This window comes from Mus caroli, chromosome 1 (genome assembly GCF_900094665.2).
Source record: "Mus caroli chromosome 1, CAROLI_EIJ_v1.1, whole genome shotgun sequence".
NCBI lineage: Eukaryota > Metazoa > Chordata > Mammalia > Rodentia > Muridae > Mus > Mus caroli.
This window is the reverse complement of record NC_034570.1, coordinates 160,752,230-160,770,519: the sequence shown is the minus strand read 5'-3', so window position 1 is coordinate 160,770,519 and position 18,290 is coordinate 160,752,230. Positions and strand designations below refer to the sequence as shown.

At 46.1% G+C, this 18,290-nt stretch overlaps 1 protein-coding gene across 3 annotated transcripts in view; it reads left to right on the top strand.

The window, feature by feature from the left end:
* The window catches only part of Nos1ap (nitric oxide synthase 1 adaptor protein), a 289,982-nt gene that overhangs the window by 75,915 nt on the left and 195,777 nt on the right, over positions 1 to 18,290 (top strand). The window lies entirely within an intron of this gene.

Here is an 18,290-nt window from a genome sequence, read left to right as displayed (position 1 = left end):
GAGTGATCTGTTCACCTAAACAGAAAACAGAGGACAAGTGCTGCAGCTTCCATTTTTCCCTTGGAGCTGATTCTTTATCCTGTTAACAGAAGCCTCCATTCACTGACATCGGTGGCGTTGGAGGCAGGGAGTGTAACCACGTTTGCTGTTGGCTTTCTGCGTGCCTCATTGATGCTTCCGGCCTTTGAGCCTTTTCGTCTTTACCACGTTGATGACTTTACTGAGACTGTTCTAGAGAACAGTCCTTGGGAATAAGGAGATTTGAAGTACTTTCTTTCTTTTTTTTTTTTTTAAAGATTTATTTATTTATTATATGTAAGTACACTGTAGCTGTCTTCAGACACTCCAGAAGAGGGAGTCAGATCTCGTTACGGATGGTTGTGAGCCACCATGTGGTTGCTGGGATTTGAACTCCTGACCTTCGGAAGAGCAGTCGGGTGCTCTTACCCACTGAGCCATCTCACCAGCCCCCTTGAAGTACTTTCATGAGAGTAATTCCGCTGAGTAGTCACAACATTAGAGGATCATGCCATGTCATTTTCTAGACTAACGTGAAGCTCAAAGAAATATTGAGGAGTGCTGGAGGCCCAGGAGTGTAACATGTGACCCGAGTCCATTCTATCACTTCCTCTTGGTCTCAAGGAAAAGCTGCACACTTTATTCCCCTTTTGGCTGCCGGCTGGGGGCTTGGTACTTCTGGGCCGCTTTACTCTCCCCTTTGCCCTCCTGCATGGATAGAAGAAGCAGAGGCCCTGCGCTGTGCTCCCTGCTATGATAGAAAGACTGGGACTGGAGCTACCTACACTCGGGTGTCCACCAAGGTTCTCTGTTACTTACGTTTGACTGATGGAGCAGAGAATGGCTGTTGCCGATATTACCATCATCCTGAAAGCGTTATCTTTACCAATAGTAATAGTTGCTTCCATGCTGGATGCTTTTTTTTAGATGTTTTAATATTGAATAGGTTTTATTATTTATAGCTACTTTAGATGAGGTGAGGATATTGGCATTACATTTCATGGATGAGACCTGGAACCTGAAGCAGTCTAAGTATTTCAGGTCAGGTTACTGTTGACAGGCAGCTTGCGGGGTTCATACTCAGGCTGTGCTGTGGCCCCTGGTGTCCTGAGGAGGGGTCCTTGGAATGCTGATTGTGATTCTTGACCTTAATTGGGTGGAACCAAAGGACTGAGACATGGCACCTTCCCAGAAAGGGGGCTTGTGGTAGAAACACAACTTAGAATGGGCAGAGGCATGGGAAAACATTACCTGGAAGCTGGGGCGGACCAGACAGGGTATGGCACCAGTTGGTCTTGGGATCTGCAGGAATCTGAGCCTGGAATGTGGCAGGCTCCTCTCCGCTCATTACCTGTGAGCTGTGCCAGCTTCTTCCTACAGCCCCCTCTGTGGAAGCTGCTTCCAGCACTTAATGAGCAGCTCATTACATTAGAGGGAGAAATTAATTGGTCAGAAAGTTGTTTGGGCTGGCTGTCCAGTGGCTTGTGTGGACTGGTTGCCATTAGTAGCAAGTGCTCTGATTGTGTGTCTTCTCCCCCCTGCCCCCCCATGCCCCACAATTCACTGCTAGGTCCAGGCTGCTATTTTCTTCTTTCTCTTTGCCTTTCAAAAGCTGTTTGGGCTGTAATTACAGCTGTCAAGAACTAGGGCATGGGATTTCTGTGTAAAGGACTACAGCTGACACTGTCCCTTTATGTTGAATGGTGCCAGGCTAATACTGGATAGGACACTGCAGATTTTGGTTGCTGGGTGCTCTGCTGGGCTTAGAAGCCCCAGACCCCAGGGCTTGGCCAGAGCAGTAGGTAGCCTGAGAGCAGCTGTTGATAAGGACCAGAGAGGCTTACAGGTGAGATGTGAGTGTCTTGCCAAGGCCTGCCTTCTTCCTTCCTTCCTTCCTTCCTTCCTTCCTTCCTTCCTTCCTTCCTTCCTTCCTTCCTTCCTTCTTTCCTTCCTGAGATAGAGTCTCACTATATAGCCTAGTCTAAACTTGAATTTGAGATCTCCTTGCCCTGTGCTATGGTACAGGTGTGGGTCACCATGCCCATCATTGCTAACCTCTGTAGCTTTCATCCTCTGGTCCTCTCTGGAGAGCTGTGTTGTGGTGTGGCAGTAAAGATTCCTGTGTTTCCCAAAGGATGCATGCAGGGAGTGAAGGGCTCTGCTCGACCCCGAACTCGGTGCTCTTAGGACTTGGGGCTCTGGTTGGAGGATGCATTCTTGCTCATCTCCAGCCCCATGCCCCAGTGTGGACTCGGTTAAAATCACACTCCATCGTCAGCTGGCATGCTTTCTCTGCCCTCTCTTCATCTTCATTTGGTCTTCCACCTTCTCCACATATTCTTTTTTGAACTTATGATGTCCGTCTTAGATACTCTTTATTTTTCTCTTTTTAATCTGTTTCTAAGAAGTGGATGGTAACCGTGCTTTTTAAAGGCAGACAGTTCAGTAGTTCCGTGTATCCCTACTGTTGCATCTAGGATCTCCAGTCTTTTTTTCCCCCTTTGTGTAAAACTGAAATTCAATTAAAAACAATCCCCTCTTCCTTGATTCCCTAGGAGGCTGTCTTCCTACCTTCTGTTTCTGTGATGATTTTGACTAAGTTAAAATGTCATGAGAATGGGACGATGCAGTATTTGTCCCCTTGTACTGACATGTCTTCCTGGTCCATCTGTGTTGTATAGTGGCAGGTTACTTTGTATGGACAAACCACATCTTCTTTATGTATTCATCTACTGATGGTCACTTGTTTCTATGTTTTAGCTGTTGTGAATAGTTCTGTGAGAACATGGGTGTGCAAATGTCTCTTTCAGAACTTTTTTTTGATTTTTTTTTTCTTGTTTATATACCCAGAAAAGGGATTTCTGGATCGTAATGGTAAGTTAAATATTTGAGCTGGCATCTCATTAGGGTATCTAGGCTGGTCTTGAACTTGTGGCCATAAATGATCCTCTTGCCTCAGCCTCCTGAGTAGCTGGGACTGAAGGCATGCCACTGTGCCTGGCAGTAGCTGGGTTCTTTGAGGAACCTCCAACAACCTTTTCATAATGGTTTCATTTTGCATCCCACCAACGATGCGCAGCAATACGTACTCTGTACATCATTAATAAAGGGAAAAGAAGCCAAGGAAGTGTGAGTGCAACCGGGAGATTAAACCCAATTTATGGGAGACAGGAAAGGCTTTGTACAGAGAGATAAGCCAGTGATGACAGGTGCCACAGCTGGATGGCTTCTAAGATGCGGCTGTCACAGCTCTGAGAGGTCTGGTCCTGGAGGAAGGAACCACACATCCTGTCACAAACATCTTTGAATCTTCAGTGTCTAATATGAGACCCAACTACCCCATGTCCTTTGTTCCCAGATACCAACACCAGTCCCTGCTGCTTCACTGTAGTCTCCTTGGGAAGGGCATTCAGGATAGTCAAGAGGGCTCTCAACAAGGAGTAATGAGAGTTGGGCTTGAATCTTCCCCTTGACTTAATGTGTGACCTTGGCAAAGCAGCTGACGGCTGTTAATATCAGCTTCCTCATTTATAAAAGACAGCATGCTACTTCTCATCCTGTCTCTCTGGTGCTGTTGTCAGATCTGGGATGGTGCGTGAAAAAATGCTTTATAAACCATAAAGGGCTATTTATATTCATTGCTATCATTTTTTTTATACCTTTCCTCTGGGTTTCAGAGCATTTCATACATGCAGATAAATACCCTGAGACTTCTAGCTGCTTTGAACAGCCAGCTGCTGTATCTAGCTGCTTTTATCAGTTAGTCTCTTTAGCGAACGCATTCCTTCCTTGGGGAAGCCATCTTGCATGGCTCATCTTGTCCTCTCATGCTCCTGCCACAACATCCCTATCACTGGTGACATAAGAATGACTGTATTTCTAGTGTCCACCACGTGACCCCCACCTCCCATTGACCTCTTTGACTAGGGGTTGGGCACATTCTAGTGTACATTGCAAATGGCTTCCAAAATGGTGCAGAATAGAATCAAGATTGCTACATAGTATGCTTTGATTTCTCTAGTGTGGCCGCACAGGACGGGTAGGTAGTCAGTGGATTGGCAATCAGGAACTGGCCATGTCCACCTCCTCCTCCAGCAGCTACCATTTTTGCCAGTTTCCCTGAGAACTTTTCTTAAGGAAAACAAAAGGATGGGAAAACCTGAAAGGCCCTGGGTGTTTTTTTAGGAGGGCTTACATTGGATGCATTCTCGGTAGCTCATCATGGGCTGGTGGCTTTGTGGAGCTGATGACTGGAGTCATGGCAGAGGGTTTCTACTGTGGCCTTTTATCACCTTGGACCTTTCTCCTGAGTAGCTTGCCTTGGTCAACAGTGGACTCTTTTCTTATTATGTTTTCCTCTTTTTGTCGGAGTCTGAAAGTATCACCTCTGCTCTGTTAGCTTGGCCACGTCACTTCCCAGGATGTACGAACCAGGCACAATGCAACTGCTTAAAATAACTTCTCATCCTGTAGTTCTGGGGGATCAGGAGCCTGAAATGGGGAGCCACCAAGGCATTGGTAAGCCTGATTTCTGCTTTTCTGCTGGAAGCCCTAGATAATAGTCTGTTTCTTGCTCTTCTAGCATCCTTATAAGTGGAACCAACCCAAGGTCCACTGAGCACGTATGAATGAAGCATGCATACATAGACACGAGCATCTGTGAAGGTGACCCAGAATGCCATTATAAACGGACAACACGATGAGATATTCTTTCTTTATCATTGTTGTTAATCTAATTTCGAATGGTTTTCGAATTCAAACTTTTCACATCGCGACACCATGTCACATGTCACGAGGTTGGATATGCCCAGAGGTTACCCATGATTTTGGCAAGTGCCTCCTCTCTGTCTTCAGGGCCAGCAGGGCTGCCACTGTGACCTCTGCTTCCCATCACTGCATGGCGTCACATTCTGTAGCCTCACTGATGGAAACCTTTGTGATCGTCTCTCTCTCATCCATTTTCTCCCAAGACTCCCACAATATTTCCCCGTCAAGATTCATCCTCTCATCTAAAGTGCAAAGCCATTCTGTCATGTGATATGGCACCTTTAAAGGCTTGAGGGGGCATTATTGTGCCTATCCCAGTGGGTTAGAGGCACCAGGCTCTAGCAGGGATTGGGAAAGCTCTTCCACTTATGGAAAGTTTCAAGGACAAGATGAGGCAGAACTAAAGTCAGATTGTGTTTCTTCTGCGTGGGATCAGGGGACTTTGGACAAGGTTCTTAACGTGTCAGTCAATGTTTGATCATGAATAAAATTGATATGATACGTTTTCTGTAGATAGATTTTACCAGATAATATGTGAATGCATACACAACACAAACAGATGTGCCTGACACGTGGCCTGTGTACCCAAATGATAGTTGCAGGCTGCAGCTACAGTTCAGTGGTAGACTTTCCTAGTACGCACAAGGATATGGGCCCTAGACCACAAAAACAAAACAACAGAAAAATGCCCTGTCACTTGCATATCTGCAATTCCAGTGTTTAGAAGGCAAAGATGGGGATCACTAAGTTTGGGGTTGGCCTGCTCTACTTAGTGAGTTGCAGATGAACCAGGTCTACCTAGTGATACTGTGTCTCCACGAACAAATAACACACACACACACACACAGACAGCAAAACCGCCTAAAAATAGCAACACCACCCCAACAAAAACCCCAAAAGCTTCCTTTCTAACAACCCTCCATTGAGAGCAGTGATAAGCAGCTGATAACCCTTAGTTTTTATTAAAGATATGAATTCATTTGCTCTGAGACCCGTTGATTTTTTTAACCAGTTTGTAGATTAATGTTTCTCAGAGTAGGATCCCTTGAAATATTGGCTTATCTTCATTTAGTGAGGTATTTGAGAGTTCTCTGTAAGACTTTTCAAAAACTGTGTTTTCGTTTGATCCTATTGTGAACAAAGTAAACTAAGCTCATTGTCCACGCTGGCACAGCTCGTTAGCTTTTAGCCATCACTACTGAGAGTGCCTGCTGTGTCCTCCAGAGTGGGCAGTCTATGCCTCCTCACTGTTTATGCTCTACAGGAGAGCAGGATGTCTCTTCATGTGTATGGAATGAATTCTCTTAAGGCAAATCGGTCTGTGCATCCTTTGCAGAGGTAGGAGCTAAGAATTAAGACTTCTGTAGAGTCTAGACAGAAGGAAGTAACCCGGAGTGGAGCTAGCACCTGCATGGTATGCAGGCTGCATGGAGGACTGGCAACAGCCATGCCCCTGGCATCTCCATTTGAGTTGCTTGCAGAAAGTGTTTGGCTTTGCTGCTTTTAGTATCTTTTCTGACTTGTTGGTACCTGTGCTGGGTACAAAATATGAAGCCAATGATGGGTCATAGGAATGACAGTACCAAGACTCAGCTAGGACTTAGCTATCAACCATTGACAATACAGAGCCACCTTCACACACTGCACCCCAGCACTGACTGTGGTCCTGGTGGTGGACGTTCTGAGTATCACTACTGATTCTGCTTGGGCTGGGCACTGGAGAGCTCAGATAACATATCCACTGTGTATTCACAGAGAGGTGATTTCAGTGTGAAGTCTTCTCTGACTTGTTTGAATTTATTGGTTATATAATATAACTTGTGTTTAAATTATAAATCTATATAAGGCCTGTATGCATAAGCAGTTTATATCTAGATGCATGTTTTACATATTTAAATGATATTATAATTTGCCAATACTTTTTTGGGTAATGACTTTATTGAGATATACCTCATAGACTATATAATTTATACATCATACACTATATAATTTTAGCAGTGGGATTTAGTATATATCCATATATATCGTTATGCAAGCGTCATTATAGAACTTACTTCCTCCCCAAAGGAAACTCTGGATTTTTAAAAGTTTTTGCAGCATCAGGGATCAAACTCAGGACCTCCAGCATGCTAGTCAAGTGCTCTACCACAGGACCACATACTTCTAGCTAACTCTGTGCTTCTACCCTCTCACCTCCCAATGTCCCCGAGGCTCCCAGCCACAAGTAACCTCTACCAGTTCACTTCCAACCTGAATGGATTTGCCTGTCTTAGACATTAGCTATTGACGGTCTAATTAAATATGTGGACCTTCGTGTCTGGCTTCTTTTAGTGTTTGCACAGTTAACCTGTGTTTTTTATGCACCAACACTTCATTTCTTTTTATTATTGGCTAATATTCCATATCATACTTCTGATATATGAGACATGAACTGGTCAAACACTGGATGTTTGCCTTTTTGTTTTTCTTCAAAAGGGAACTTGGTTTTGTTTAAACTTAAGAAAACACTTAATGTGTTCTCAGCAGTGCTTGGGGGGGGGGTTGTCTTCCTTTTAAGCAAAGGACACAAATCAGAATTCCCAGGTGGGCTTAGGCAAGCGTTCTCATCAACATAAAGATTAGTGCACGGAGAGCTTGTCTCGATTTTTTTCCCTCTCACTCTCTGTGGGGAGAAAGTATTGACTTCTGAGCCAACATTATTTTAGGTTCTGGAAACACAGAGTCTGAAAGAGTCTGAAAGACAAAGTCCCTGCTCAGTGGAAGCTAACATTCTGATAGTGAGAAAGAATAGGAGAGACTAGAAATACAGAGTCACGAATAAATTCTCTGCAGACCCCTAAATTAGGACATGAGACCAGGGAGAGCCGGAGGTGGCCCGAGCACTGTTTTTCTACAGCTTGCTGGGGAAGACTTCTTGGTTGTGTTGAAGTGAGTCTTTAAATACGTGAGTATGCAGAGGGAGTGAGCCATATGGCTCTCTGCAGGAAGAGTGTTTCACACAGAGGGAACAGTAAGTACAGGGCCTGAAAGAAGCTGAGATGGGCTTTCTAGGTTCAGAAAGCAGCCCGAAGGAAAGCCTGAATGGTGGTGTATTAACCTGAGGAGGGATGGCAGGGTATTTGTAGGAATTTTCCCTGCAGGCCGCATCTCAAGAGACTCCAGGTCACTAAGAGGCTTCTGAGTACCGAGACTACACATGAGTAACGCACACATCTATCCTTAAATTCGAACCAGAGTGAAAAGTTACTCAATTCGGTTCTGTCCCAAAGAAGAGGGATTCAGGAATGATCTCTGCCTCCCTTTTGAGACTGGGTCTCACTACATAGCCCTGGCTGTCCTGGAACTTACTATGTAGACCTAGCTCCCAGAGATCTGCCTGCCGCTGCCTCCGGAAGGCTGGGATTAATGATGTGAGCCACTACACTCACTCTGTTCAAAATGATTAAAAAAAAATGGGCTGAGATACTTCATTAGCTTGCAGAGTTGTTGTTAAAGCAAAGCACACAGTTGCTTTTAAACAAGAGTCCTGGCTCTCTTACAGCAGTGCATACCTAAGAGTCAGCAGTGATGTCTTTGAGTTTCCACAGGAACGTCAGAACGCATCCTGCAACGGTCCAGTTTCTTATAATGATCCTCTTGCTTTAGGCGGCTATTTGATGATGTTGCCGTTCACCACCAAGCCTGGCTATGGGGTATCCTTTAAACAAGGTTTGTTCTCTTGTAAGAAAAGGAAATGCTGAATGTCTGTTGCAGTCTTTGGGGACTCTTTGTTCATCTTTCTGCCATTGGCCACAGGTAACATTGGGCATCCTCACTTTAATGACTTCTTTGGCTTTAAAGACATATTCATATGTAAATGGATTTTCATCTTAACCACTTGCAATGTGGGTTTAAACTCAGTGGGTTTAAATAAACCACAACATTTTGTCTCCCTCACCACTGTCAATATCTGAAGCCTTTTATGATCTCTGTCATAAACTGTGCCTATTCATCAGTAACTTCATCCCAGCCCTGGAACGCTGGCCTGTCTCCTGTCTCTTGAATTTATCTATTCTACAGACCTCACACCAGTGAAATCTTATAGCATATTTGTCACCTCTTCCTATTTATTCCACTAGCCAGGGGCATCTGTGTCATGGTATGCATTATCAGTCCACACCTGTGCCGAGCTGAAAAGTGAGCCAGGCTCTGACGGCCCAGGCGGGTCTCCTGTGACTTTCTGTACTTAGCATATGACACAGGTTTTGATATATGACCAGAGTGCTCCTGGGATCATACACACCATATAGGATAAAGATGCAGTAGTACGTAATGAGACAGCTTTGATACCACAGTAAGGACAGCTTCCAAGAGGCACACTTCTTTGACTTGTATGGAGAGGTCTCTCTTTGTGGCCTCTGTTGTCTTCACAGTTGCTTAGGTGGGTTTTCATATCTACTGTGATTTGATCCTAGTTTCCAATAACCCAGTAAGGAATGGGTATTACTGAGCGTTTTACAGAGCAGGGTTATATTCGTGACCTCACTGCTCTATGTTCCTGTCCTTATGCAGCCTCAACAGACCAGGGTCTAGATTGCACTCTGACACGTTGCTGTGTCTGGCCACCGGCAGACAGCACTTCAAAAGTATCAATCCATTCAAAAGTGGATGTGAGTGTGAGATCATCCCACTTTATAGATGAGTAAGCTAAGACATAGAAAGGTTAAACAGCTTGCTCTAGCCTAGAGCTGGTGAGTGGGGAATCTAGGTTTCTCTGCAAAGTCTGAGCTTGGCGCTGCTGTGATTGGGAACCGAGACTTGGAGTCTGGCTCAGAGATCCTACAAGAGCAGGCCGATTGTCCTCATTTTCCAAGTGTCTAGCCAGACAGTATCATCTGTGTTTCTGATTGTGTCTGTCTTCTATCTGGGAACACTGCCAGGCAGTGCATAGCACTAGATGTAAGGAAGGCCCATTATTTGATTTTATAAACTTCGTTTTAGAGCTTGAGATTCATATATTCTGTGTGGCACTCCCATCCCACTTTGTGTTCCAAAGCCACCTTGAATTTGGTGTGTCAAAAACCTGGATTTGTCATTTCTGCAGATGTTTCTCCTCTTTGCTTTTTGCTTTCCCTTGGATTTTTACGGATGCCAGTTTACGCCAGTAAAAGTCACGTTACCCAGCCACTGTACGCATCAAACCTCAGGGTCACTTTAGACTCCTTTCTCTAGATTTTGCCCGAGCTACCCATGCCAAATTGCCTTCTAAACAAATATTTCTCAAATATCCGGATCCCTGGTGACGTCTCCAAGTAGAGGGAGCCCTGTCATTTATTGCATAGCAGACTGTAGTGGTCGGGGTGTAGCTCAGTGGTAGAGTGGTAGTGTATGCTTTGTGGAGGCCTCTGTGTCCCTGTGCTTGAGGCTAGCTTCCCTTCATCCTTTCCTCTGGAGACAGCTTGTCTCTCTAAAGGCAGCCCTGTTGGTTTTGTCCTGTGTACAGCTCTTTATGATGCTTTGCCATCTCTAGATTGGACCCTGAGCTCCCAGCAAGGTGTATAGGCTTTTGCAAGTAATACAAGCATGACCCAGCATAGGTCGGGAGCATCTTCCTATCAGCTCTCCACCCTTCCTTCTACCTGGCAGGCACCCCCTTTCTCTGGATGGCTGAAGCTCATCTCTTTAAGACCCAGTTCAGCTTCTGCTGCTTCTCCATGAGCCCAGTTTCGGTGTCCCCCCTTTTTTCCCTACAAGTTTCTTTTGACACCTACAAAATAGCTTTTCTGTCTTTTGTGTTACCACCACACTCTGTAGAGAACTGTGGCTCTCCCCAGCTATCTTGTAAATAGTTTCTGTTTGTAAGAATTCACTGAGAGACCTCATAGAGGGCTATAGCTGGACAGAGTGTACAGGAGTTGGCAGCACAAACTCTTTGTTCAGGGTCCTGACTAGGAGATCGGTCCCTGTCTGGTGGTTTTCCCTGCTTGCCTCTGTTGTCCCATCAGGGCTAGATTGAAAGCCTGCATAGCAGAGACCTGCTGACCCAGGGTGCACTGTGTAGCTCCCAGCCCCTGGGTATTCAGTCAGCATCAACAAGACTGAGTAGCTGCTGCCCCTCACACTCTCTGGGCTGCATGAGATCTGCTTCCCTGGAGAGGCCTTTTAACCACTGGATGGTTGGCTGTGGGAGTGACAAATGGCTTCTCTACATCCCTCTCAACCCTGTTGTCTCCAGTGGCAGTCGCCCTGTTAATGTGTTGTTAGTGTTCTGTTAGCAGTGTGCCCTGCCTCCTTACCCACTAAACAGACCTCCTGATGAGAAGATCTGGCACCTGCTTTGTTAGGCTTCCCCCAGGGCTGATTCAGGAGGTGAGCCCACACCTGCCTTTGGCCTCCTGAAAACAGTCATTGAGGGAACTTGGCCTCCTGTCTTCCCCCCCCCCCCAGCCCCCTTAACTGCCTTGCTGAGCCCCAGGGCCTGGATCGCAGGGAGGGCTGGCAGTGGGCCAGGGAGTCAATAGTTTGGGTCCTGGCTTATTCAAGATGCACATCCTGAGTAGGATACTGCAGGTGGCTGAGAGCTGAGGAAGGTCCAGCATGCCTCGTTTTCTATTCCTTGACAAAAGCAGGCTGGGCCTCCTAGCGCAACCCTACCACCCCAGGCCACTGTTCATCCTTGCCTGCCTTCCATTGCACACCTCCCCCAATGTGTCAGCCTCTCCCAGAAAGAGGGACTCCTCAGTAGCTCAGATACAGACTACTGACATGTGTCCTTGTCACTTGTCACTTTGTCCTCTCAGCCTTGTTCTGTCCCTTGTAGAGCCAAGTGGATCTTTGTTTATTCTGGCCCAAGAGGAGCTGGGTGTGAAGGCAGTCAACTAATGCAGGGTATATATGAGTTGTGAATATTTTTAAGTGTGGTCTTTACATAGCCCCAGAATTTTAGAGATAGGAGCCGGAAAGCCATTTCACAGAACAATCAGGAAACAGCAGGAGTAGGGGGTGGGTTTCTCTTAATGTATCTGTCTATTTATGTATGTTTATATGTGTGTATTATGTATATATGTAGTATATATGTATGTGTATATCAATCATCTATCAATCTATTATCTATATGCCTGCCTGTCTATGTGTCTACCCATCTATCATCTACCATTCATTTATCTGTCTGTCTGTCTATGTGGCTATCTCAGAGTCTCATTTTTGTAGAGTAGGCTAGCCCAGCACTTTCAGAGTCTTCTTGCCCCATCTTCTTGTATAGTGGAATTACAGGCACAAGCCATGTCTGACCCCTGGCATGGCCTCCTTTCTTTCAGGTGACACGCTGAGCAGAGTTCAAGAGTCTGCTTAAAACCCCCAGTACTGCACATACCTTTGACACCAGGTGTTAGAAGTGAGGTGCTACTTGGTGCCTTTTCCCTGCAGTTAACTCACTGAGCTTAGGGAGTTGCTTCAGAAGAGATGGTTCAGCCACTTGCTCAACATTGCTCTGTTGCTAACTGCCCAGGATCTGGGATCTCGAAGTTGGCTTCCTAATGCAGATAGAAAGAGCTGCTGCGTCACCCCATTGGGAGCCTCTGCTACTCGGGCAGTGCACATTTCTTGCCAAGTGTGGCTGTGACCTCTCTTTAGGCCTGGCCCTGCGTAGAGTCAACACTAGCCTACATTGGGTCTATGTGGCTAAAATTAGTTCTAGCCCTCTAAACCTCTCTGGGCTGCTGGTTGAGCTGGCCTGCTTAGGTATGAACTTCCACAGTAACCTGTGTTAGTGTGGCCACAGGCATGCTTTGTGACACCAGCTGGTACAACTGTGGAAACTGCTGATGAACAGTTAGGTTAGGAGCCCATGTGCTGGGGCTTGGGGGCTGGTAGGGGCCTGAACCCTGAGCATACATTCTTTCTACTCTCTCCCTTTTTTCCTCCATTGAAAAACTGAGGGGCTGGGGATATGGCTAAGTAAGTGGGTGATTGCTGTGCAAGCATGAGGACCCAGGTTCGGATCTCTAGCATCCATATGGTTGACCTGAATCTGCCTCCCCAGTGCTGGGGGTGGGGGTGATGATGGACAGGCGGGTCTCTCAAACTTTCTTGCCAGCCAATCTAGTGGAGTATACGAGATTCAGATTCAGTGACATGACCCTGTCTCTAAAACATGGCAGAAGGCAGGCGGCATAGCTCACTTGGTAGAGGGCTTGCCTCTCGGGCATGGGGCTCCAATTTTGATTCCTACCTCCTACTGTATAAGCTACAACGCATTATGTCACATACCTGTAATCCTAGCAATTGGGAAGTAGAAGCGGGAGGATCGGGTGTTCTAAGATATCCTTGGCTACATAGTGAGTTCGCGGCTAGCCTGGGCTACAGAAGGCCCTGTCTAAAACAAGACAAAACAAACAAACAAACAAGAAAAACAAAACCCCCAAAGGTGGAGGATGAAAGAGTAGATGACCATGACTCTCCTCCAAATGTATGCACACCTGTGAGCATGGACCCTCAAATGGACATACAGGGATGTGTACACATACATGTTTCTCCCTCAACAAAAGCTAGGCATGGAGCTTTGTGCTTGTTACCCCAGCACTGGGGAGGTGAAGGCAGGAAGATCATGAGTTTAAGACAAGTCTGTGCTACACCATAAAAGTCTGTCCCTAAAAGAAAGAAAAGGGGAAAGAAGATGAGGTTCCGGGAAAGCCAATACATAGAAGGGGCTCTGAGCCTCCAAACCCTGTCTCTTTTCTATGGTGGGATAATGTGCCACATGCACTGAGTGGGAGCCTTTAGGGCAGTGGTTCTCAACCTGGGCTCTCGACCTACTTGGGGTGGTGGTGGTAGCAGCAAATGACTCTTTCACAGGGGTCTCTAAGACCACTGGAAAACAGATATTTACATTATGATTCATAAAGTAGCAAAATTACAGTTATGAAGTAGCAATGGAAATAATGTTATGGTTGGGGGTCACCACAACACGAGGAACTGTATTAAAGGGTCTCAGCATCAGGAAGGTTGAGATCCACTGGTTTTGGACGGAGGCAGGGAGGGATTAAAGAGAATTTTGGCCTAGTTCAGGCCTTCTCTGGAAAGGGTTAGCCCTGGCTAGTATGAAGATTTTAGCAAAGATGTTTTTGCCTGCTTTGGAAACTTGGCGGGGGCATCGGTCTTAGAAGTGGAGATAAAAGACTGACTAGCTGCACATTCTGAGTGTTGGCTTTCTCACTGCCTTGAGAGAAGCCATGAGCGCCCCCATGTCTGGGTTTTAGGACAGCATCAGCCTTCCCTTGCCAAGTGACCTCTGGTCTGGAGCCCTGGCTTGACTCTTCCCCTCAGCCACCTGCCCAGCGCTGCTGGATCTCAGCCTCCCTCGGGTTTCTCATTTACGGCAATCCTTTCTTCCAACTTGATTAGATGCCTTTGTTGGCTTACACATCTGGTCTCCATTTAGCAGGGATGACACTTAATTTAAGTAAGAGTTTGGCTGCTTCTAAACTAAACAACCGGATCCTGCAGAGAGGCTGATGGGGAGTCGGTAGCTGGATTGTTTATTGAAAGAGATCGTACTGATTTATGATTTTCACTTAAGAAATCTATCCCAGATTCTCTGCCCTTAATTGAATGGCTGGGCACCCCAATAGCTCCTTAAAGATTCTACTTCCCACTTCCAGGAAGAGGAACTCTTCACAGTGTACCCAAGGGCCTGTGTGTCTGGGAATGTATCTACATGTCTCCAGAGAGCAGTCATACGGTGGAAAGCTGGGAGCTCATCTTATGCACATAGAACCCCACCTTTGGTCACTCACTAAAGCCTTAGGCCTACCATGCCTCATCTCAAAACTCTTCAGGGGCTCCCTGTTTCTTATGAGTAAACTGTGGAGTCCTCAGGGTTTCTGCACTAAGGACTCTCCCTGGACCACTGCTGTTGTGCCTGTCCAGGGTCACTTTGCACTATATCCAGTCTCCCTCTCCCTCTCCCTCTCCCTCTCCCTCTCCCTCTCCCTCTCCTTTGCCCACTGGTCTGTTTTCTTCAAAGACCATCTCACACTGAAAAACCTTTGCTCTCAAGTCTCCAGATTTCTCTGCTATAGCTACCTGAAAGATTGCTACCCTCTTCATACGTCTCTGCGTGTCTGTCAGTCTGCTTTGATTATGATTTTAATTTTAAAGATAAGGTTTTAGCCTAGGCTGGCCCTGAACTTGCTCTGTAGGTCCAGGATGACCTTGAACTTCTGATTCTTTTGCTCAGATCACTGGCATTACAGGTACATGTCGCCGTGCCTAGTTCATATGGTACTGGAGATTGAGCCCATGGCTTCATGCATCATAGACAAGCATTCTAGCCACAGAGCTACATTCCCAGCCCTGATCTTTGTTTATTTTTGTGTGGAGCTGTCTAACAGTGGTGATCCTGTATTCCTGTGTGTCCCTTGGGACACAGGGCTCGGGAAGTGGTAATTAAGATTCCCCTGAGTGGTTTATTCTCAGCACTCCAAGGGTGCTTGCCTTTTAAGTCAGTGTTTCTCAGCCTGTGGGTCATGACCCTTTTGAGGGGTCAAATGACCCTTTCACAGGGATTGCATATCTGATATCCTGCATATCACCACAGCATGAGGAACTGTATTACAGGGGCTCAGTGTTCTGAAGGTTAAGAAGCACTGGTTTAAGTCTTTAAGGAAATTCCAGCGGGAGAGACAGGCTCTGACCAGTGCTGCTTGATAAGGTAACTAGAGCCAAGAGCGAATACCTTGCTGAAGGCCATAGTGTGTGTGTGTGTGTGTGTGTGTGTGTTAGAGTGGCAGAGCTGGCACCTCCTCCAGGGCTCCATGGTCTTTGACCCCATCTCTCAATCTCTGTAATGTCCTTCATCATAGGTATTTGCTCTGCACATGCTCATAAAGAAGAGCATGTCTCGTACTGATGACAGACATGAAGATGAACAGGAGTAGAAGCAAGAAGCAGGGAGTGGAGAAGAATGAGCTTGGTCGGGTAGGAGTAGATGATGGGAGACCCAAGAAACCCTGGAATGGAAGAGGCCAGGCTGCTAAGAGGGCAGAGCGAAACCTGCGGGGATGCTGGGGTTTAGCCAAGCCTTTGGAGTGAGGTAGGGTGTGTCTGAGGTATTGGGAGAGTCAGCCTACTGGTACTGGTGGGGACATAGGAAGTGACTGTTACTGTACACTTAGTAGGCTCCTGGAACACTTAGTAGGGCACTCCCGATACTCCAAATGTGATGGTTTTTATCAAAAGGGCTGGAGTGGAGAGACATGGAGATCAAACCTCAGCAAGTGTCTTTCTGGTGAGGAGGAAGTTCGTGAGATTGTGTCTTGCTGGGGATCCATCCACGGGGCAGTAGTGCTGGCTGTTATAAATTTTCTTGGTCTGAGCAGCCTCTGCACTTCATCTCTTTAGCTTATAGGTCCCTGGAATGTTGGTCTGCTCACTATCAGCACCGTTTTGTCTTTCCAGAATGTCATGTAATTGGAACTGCAGGGAGGGAGGGGAGAGATTTTTCAGAGCCGCTTCTTTTATTTAGCAATGTGTAGTTAAGACTCATCTCTGCCTTTTGTGATGAGAGCCCATTGTTTTGGTTACCAGGTAATATTCTAGATGTATGGCAGTTTGTGCTGTCACCTACGCAAAGGCCTTTGGTTGCTTCCCGAATTTGTTGATCATGAAAGCAGCTGACATAAACTCATGGACAGTGTTTTATGTGGGTACAAGTTTCCAATTCAATTTGATGAACTATCCTTTTAACATCTTCTTTCCTGTAATTCTACCAGGACATTATCAGCATATCCTGAAAACTGGCAATTCTACTATTGACCAGCCTATACACTGATCTATTGACCTGCCTATACACTGATCTATTGACCTGCCTATACACCGATCTGTTGACCTGCCTATACACTGATCTATTGACCTGCCTATACACCAATCTATTAACCTGCCTATACACTGATCTGTTGACTTGCCTATACACTGATCTATTGAGCTGCCTATACACTGATCTATTGACCTGCCGATATACTGATCTATTGATGCTTTTTTCACCATCTATAAGTGGCAAATGCTGTCATGTCAGGGAACTTTCAATGTTTTTTTAAAAAAGTTTATTTAATGGTTTATTTGTGTGTGGGTATATGTGGGCACAGGTGTGCCACACTGTGTGCATGGAGATCAGTCATAAGACTAGAAGATCAGTAGGAGACAGTTTTTGAGTCCACTCTGTGTCTCCCTGGGATCAAACTCAGGCCATCAGTTTTAGCAGCCAGACCTGTACCAACAGAGTCATTTTGCTGCTCTAGAGAATTTTCTTTTTTAAATCCAGGAATTGATATGGGGGAGAAGGGAAATTCTGTGATCTGGAGCTGATGACCCTTCTGTTGTTGAACAGTTGAGTCCTGAAAGCCGCTTTTCCTCTGCATTGGTGAGGTTGTAAGGCCAGTAGGCCTGGGGTGGTTGTGTCAGAATGACTTACCTTGTGTGGCTCTGGAGAGGAACTGGCCCCCATATGACCCTTTCAGGTCTCTGGGACAGGCTGTGGTGACAGATCCTGCAGGTAGGTTGGAAGGGAGCCTGCCATTTGAGCGGTTGGCATGAAAGCCCTGACCATGCGCTGAGTCACCACAGTTCATCTTTGCTGCCGGTTGCTTTCTCCCATTCCCATTCCCGGTAGGTCGCTGCCCCGGCATGCCAGATGTTGCCATCCTGAGTTTACCTCCTCTTTTATTTACTGATTTTGGCATGTTCCTGGACCTTTTGATTTATTCGCTTTTTCAATTGTATGAAGATGGAAAAGTTTTCTGCTTGATAACAATGAATAAGCTAGTTTTTAAGAACAATTTCAGCCACATTACATGGAAAGTACACAGGAATTCCCTGTGTGGCTCCCACGTCCCTTCTCCCCTGCTACTGCCAGGCTGTGCTTAGGCGATACTGTGATTACAATCAGTGACCCTACCGTGACCCACTGTTATCACCCAAAGTCCATATGTCACGTCAGGTTCACACTTGCAGCAGCCTTCCTCGTGGCATTGGACAAATAGATGACGGTGAATGTTCAGGGTCGGGGGTTCTGAGCAGAGGACTTTCACTGCCCTAAAGCCCCTCTGTGTTCTGCCTGATTTTCCTTCATTCCCCCTCTCCTACTCCCACCCCCTACCTCCAGCAACTACAGATCTTTTCACTTCGTCCACAATCTCTGTCTTTCCTAGAAAGTCACGAGGCTGGAATTGTACAGAAAACAGTCTTGCAGCCTGGCTTCTTTCACACCCAGGCGTGTTTAAGGGCCCTCCATCTTTCTTCCTGGCTGTCTAACTCAGCTCTCGAGCTGTGATTACTACTTCGTTGTTTGATGTACCATAGTTTATTTATTCATTCATCGGCTGGAGCACCTGCTGGCTGCTTCCAAGGTTTGGCAATTATGAATAAAGCTACTGCAAACATCTGTATGAAGGTTATTGTGTGGGCATAAATTTTAATTTCATTTGGATAAGTAATGGAGCTTGTGGTCTTAGGGGTGGAACGTGTTTGGT